Source organism: Arachis hypogaea, chromosome 7, assembly GCF_003086295.3.
Source record: "Arachis hypogaea cultivar Tifrunner chromosome 7, arahy.Tifrunner.gnm2.J5K5, whole genome shotgun sequence".
NCBI classification, from domain to species: domain Eukaryota; kingdom Viridiplantae; phylum Streptophyta; class Magnoliopsida; order Fabales; family Fabaceae; genus Arachis; species Arachis hypogaea.
In genome coordinates this window covers 19,371,864-19,377,584 of record NC_092042.1, presented here as the reverse complement: position 1 = coordinate 19,377,584, position 5,721 = coordinate 19,371,864, and the positions used below count along the sequence as shown (strand labels likewise).

At 35.1% G+C, this 5,721-nt stretch overlaps 1 long non-coding RNA gene across 2 annotated transcripts; it reads left to right on the top strand.

Moving 5' to 3' along the window:
- Positions 1-2,442: 2,442 nt before the first annotated feature.
- LOC140174207 (uncharacterized) lies at positions 2,443-4,323 on the top strand. Of its 2 annotated transcripts, none has more exons than XR_011863442.1 (4): positions 2,443-2,853; positions 3,083-3,141; positions 3,585-3,667; positions 3,985-4,323. It is a non-coding gene; the product is annotated as an uncharacterized lncRNA (long non-coding RNA). The 2 variants fall into 2 exon arrangements; XR_011863441.1 differs by having other exon boundaries at positions 2,975-3,141.
- Positions 4,324-5,721: the final 1,398 nt, after the last annotated feature.

The window sequence follows — 5,721 nt, the reverse complement described above, 5'->3', positions numbered from 1 at the left end:
GAGACAGAGAACGCCTGAAGCCCTGAACGCCATCACGATCCGTCGCGCCTTCAGCACCGTTACGCCGTCAGCACCGTCGCGCCGTCAGCTCCGTGGCGCCGTTGGGTCCATCGCGCCGTCAGCTCTGTCGCGCAGTCAGCAGCGTCGCGCCGTCAGTTCCATCGCGCACTCAGCCACTTCGACCAGTCACCTCCGTCAAGTTCTGAGAGAAAGCAATAGAGTTAGGTTGAAGCATTGAAGAGATGAAGCCTGAAGCCTCAAGGTGCCTTTGAGCTCTGAGAGAAAGCAATAGAGTTCCAGGTAATTTTTAATTTAGTTATGAACTGTTGCATGATGAACCGACTCTGAGTCTCTGATACTGCGATGAAATCTGATACTGTGAACTCTGTGAATTGACTGAATTCTGATGAAACTGTGAAATCTGATGAAACTGTGAACTCTAATTGTGTGAACTTGATTGTGTGAACTCTGATTTATAATTTATGTGACATGATTTTGTCATTGTGAACTCTGATTTTGTATACTCTGATTTTGAGAGATGAATCTGTGAACTCTGATTGTGTGAACTCTGATTTTATGAAATCTGATTGTGTGAACTCTGATTTATGTGACATGATTTTGTCATTGTGAACTCTGATTTTGTATACTCTGATTTTGATAGATGATTCTGTGAACAAAGAATTTTTTTAACTCTGATTTTGTGACATGATTTTGTGAACTCTGATTTTATTAACACTGATTTTGAGACATGATGAACTGCTAAACTTTGAATTTTGGATGTTGTTTGTTCATTTGTTGTGAACTTGAGAGTTGAGATTATTGGGTTGGATTGCTGGTAATATTTAGGTATGGATGAAAGTATCAACCAATAACTACCTAGGAATAATAATGCTGAAAATAATTCTGCTTCGAATGAACGTTCTCTTCTTCCCACGAGTAACAAAAATCAGTCACAAACTTCTAGTGTTCGGGGAAAAACTGATCCTACTTGGAGATACGTTGCTTTACAAAATATAAATGGAAAACCGCATTACCAATGCTTATTTTGTCTGAGTACTTTTGGGGGCGGAGGAATTAATAGAATGAAAAAGCATTTGGCGAAGATAGGTGGAGACATTAAGAAGTGTTCTAAGGTCCCGTATGATGTAGAAAAACAAATGGAAGGTTTATTGAAAGAGATTCAGAAAAGTAAAACTAGTAAAAGGAAAGTAAGTTTCAACGAAGAAGGTTTATTGAAAGAGATTCAGAAAAGTAAAACTAGAAGTGTTCTGCTCCATGTTTACAAAAAATGGCAGTTCGCATTCTTAGCCAAGCATCTGCTTCTTCAGGGTGTGAAAGGAATTGGAGTCTTTTTGATCAAATTCATACAACAAGAAGGAATAGGTTGGAGCATGATAGGCTAAGTGATATTGTGTATGTTACATATAATTCGTGTTTTAAATCCAGGTAATATATATTTCATCCTTTCATTTCATATCATTAGATTTTGTATAGCTAATATACTAGGCTTATCATATATTGTATTTAATTTGTTAGGAATGAAAGAAAAAAAAGAAAGCAAAAGTCGCAATATGATCCAATCGATATTGAAACTATTGATAAGGTTGATTTTTGGGTAACGGAAGAGGTTGTTGAAAAAGAGCCTGATCTTCCAAGTAATATTGAAGACTTGCTTCGTGAGTATTATAGTTTATTGATCAGACAATAAATTACAATAGCTTTTATCTTTAATTTATTGATAATGTGTTATATTTTCTTAGATGAGATTGATGCTGATTTAGATCAAGGTGGTGGTGGTGGTGGTAGTACTAGTACATTTTATGCTGCACCACTTGCTTTTTCTGGTCCAAGTAGTGGAAATGAAGGTGATGAAATCAATGACGCAAATCTGCAGCAAATTATGGAGGATTTTGATGATTGATGTCAAACTTGGATCATTTTGATGCTGCTATGTTATGTTTGATTGGTTGTTTGTTTGTTGACTTTTGAACTTTGAATTTGTATTTGAATGAGATTATAACATTTGGTTTACGTAGTACTTTTAATTTGAATGATATTTTAAAGTTTAGATTAGACTATAATTATATTTTCATGTGCTTATTTATATTTTATTTATTATTTTATTATAAAACGGTTTTTACGGTTCAACCACGGTCGAACCGGTTGAACCTATAAACTAGTGAACCAGTGTCTAGAGCGGTTCGATGACCGGTTCAGTTTTTAGAACCTTGTTAATTACTCTGTTGGTCCCTATAGTTTCACAAAATTTTTAATTAGGTCCCTTTACTTTTTTTTCTTTTCAATTAGGTCCCTATATGTTAATTTTTTTTCAATTAAATCCCTAACGTGACAAAAACATCTAAAATAACAGAATATTCTCTTAAAAAAATGAATATTCTCTTTTTTTGGAATAGCAAGATACTCTTATATTTTTAAAATTCTAAAAAAATCATTCTCACTTCCACACTCACATATCCTTAGCCATAACTTCTTCATCAAGCTCTCTCCGAATCTGCCGCACGGTGCCCTTTCGCTGCGCCTGCTCCTCTCGGCGTCCCTATCGTGCCTCGTCCCTTATATTTTACTCATCCCTTGTATTTCGCCGCGCCTCTGTCCCTCTCTCCCTCGTCGCGTCTCACCTACGTGCCTCCGTTCTTCCATGCTTCCCTCGTCTCGCCGCACCGTGCCTCCGTCCCTCCCTCACCGCGCCGCCGCTCCATCCCTCGCGCCTAGTTTCGCTGTCTCGCGCCTGCTCCCGTGGCTTCCATTTCAAACAGAGCCTAGGACTAGGTTGGATGCAGGGACTTGGGGATTGGCCTTGGTTATTGCATTTCAGACAGAGCCCAGTACTAGGTATGATATTAGTTTTCACTTTTCAGCATCATGATTGTAAAGAAATTTGAGTCTGTCTTCAATTGCATATGTTTTACTTCATGGTTACTTAACTACTTGTTTATTGTTTGTTTCTATTTAGGGTTTGATGATCAGTATTCAATAACATAATTCATAACATGATTGTACTAGTGATTTGTTTTCAATGCTTGATTCGCTTTCGGGATGACCTTATTGCTTGGCCCTCCAGGAAGTGGCAAAACAACATTATTGTTGGCTCTGACAGGGAGACTTGACCATTCTCTCAAGGTTTTGAATCTCTAGCCTTTTTTCTTGTCATTTTTTTGACTAATTTTCTCTATATAATAATTGGTGTTTGAAAGTGGCATCTGCATGCCATGCCATATTGAATCTTTCAAGCATTGTTGCATTAATTTGTCATAGCATTTTTTTGTCTGCTAATATATAGTACCACAAAGAAATTAATTATGAATGAGGTGGAATGAAACTCAATAGTTGATAGTTTCTACTTAATATACTGTTCCTTACGTTGATTCATTGTTTAAATACAAGCATATAAAAAAATTTTAGTCCCTCTAAAAGATTTTTCCTTTTTAACTATCCATTTATGCTCTTATTTTGTGTATTGGATCTGGCTTTCAAGTACTGATGATAGTTGGAGTTACTGATTTGGGATATTTGTATATGTTATTTTTCAACTTGGAGTTTAATTATCTTAATGTTCCATACAGAGAGATCCACAAGCGTATCTGTGTTGCTGGGAGTGATCATTCACTTGTGGAATCTCTAATTGAGCCTACGTGGTCCCCTGATGGTATGTAAATTTGGCATCTTCTTTAATCTCTAAACAAGATATTTTCTTAATATCATCAAGTTATGATTTCATTAGACATTGACGCATGATTCTTATTGCTTTAGGTTATTTTAATATGTAGGTGAGCTTTTTTTCATCACAGATAGGAAAAATGGTTTCTGGAATATCCATAGATGGATAATTTTCATTATCTTATTATTGTGCCTTTCTCAACTTCCATATATACTTCTGCCTTTCTCAACTTCCATATATAAGGCAAGCAATCTTGTGCTTCTTATTGACAACAGGAGGTCATATATACTAGTTCTTATTTACAGAATTTGTTGAAGTTGGATGCATTAAGTGGGAGGATGGTGCTGGTTCTCAGCCAATGCCAAGAGCTAAATAGACACTATCAAGAGTAGCTGTGACAAGAACGTCATCAGAGAAATATTCTGATTTCAGCTTGCCAACCTCACAATATTCTAAGGAGCAATCTAAATCATGTGAAATCTGCAGACGATTTGAGACTGTTTAAATCCAAGATTATGTGAGAAGCTTGAGGCAAAAAGAAATGGACTTTGTATGCCTCATTGTTTTACATTGTTTTATTTAATTCAGAGTAGAGATAGCAACATTTTGTATGCCTTATGTGTTAGAAAACGAGCGAAAGCATAATAAAAAGTATATTTTTAAGATTTTGTTTATGAGTTATATAATATTTTATTTATGGATATTAATTTTTTATTATTGTGAAATTTTAATAAAAAAATTATTTGTTTAACATAATGAATCATTGAATAGAGATTATAGGAATATTTTTCATTGAATATTTATAGTTTCACCGAATTTTCAATTAAGTCCCTATATTTTTTTTCTTTTCAATTAGGTCCCTAAGGGTATAAAAGTAATTTTACAATTTACTAACATTTTTTTGACGTTTAACATTAATAGGGACTAAATTAAAAAAAATTAACGTATAGGGACCTGATTAAAAGGAAAAAAAAAAGTATAGGGACCTAATTGAAAATTTTGAGAAACTATAGGGACCAACAGAGTAATTAAACCTTTAAATAATTATAAAAATATCTTATAGTAAAATTTTAAAATTTGTAACTATCTAAATCAATCCTTAAAATTTTTAAAATCAGACACTTATTAAGTTTCAAAATACACAAAACACACTACAAAAAAATGATGAATGCCGTCGGATTTAACGTAAGCCGTTAGCGGTAGATTTGCCGTCGGATTTGATTTTTTGACGGTAAATTCGCCAGTAATATTTTGAAGAAAAACAAGAAAAATTGATGCCGAGGTTACCGTGGGATTTAACGTCAGATTTATCCACCGGGAATCCCTAATTAGTGCAACGCTGCGTTTTGGTCACTTTCAAAGCATTACTGTCGGATTTTTCTACTAATAAATTCAACAGTAATCTTGCCCTAAATTTGAACCGCGAACCCTCTTTTCCCTCATTTTCGAACTACTCTCTCTCTCCCCCCTCCCACAAACCACTTCCGGCAGCCCCTCCATCAGCATTGGCCACCACCAACGTTCAAAGGATGTGTAGACTATCCTTGCGTCATGTTAGTCGCTCTATCGCTGTCGTTTTTGTCGCTCCTGCCATTGTTGCCGCCACCACTGCTGCATCGCTGTCGCCGCTGCTCTCTATGTCGTCGGAGCTGCCTCCATCCTCCCTACATGTATGTTGTCCTCCTCCTTCTTCCTATTATTTTTTAGTTTATTGTAAAAAAAATCCTAATAATACAACCCTATTGGTTTGTCACCGCAGCCACCACTTTGCCGGAACTGCAATCTTTCTCCCTACAGGTATGTTGTCCTCCTCCTTCTTTCTATTATTATTATTATTATTATTATTAGATTTAATTCATGTATTAGTTTAGATTTAGGATTTTTTAATTATGTTTTGATTTAGAAATTTTTTAATTCTATTTTGATGATTCTATATTTGAAATTTTATTTAATAGCACTGATTTTGAATTATGTTTTGATGATTTTGTGTTTATTATTATGATTTATATTTATTGTTTTGATATCATGAAAAATGAAAGTGA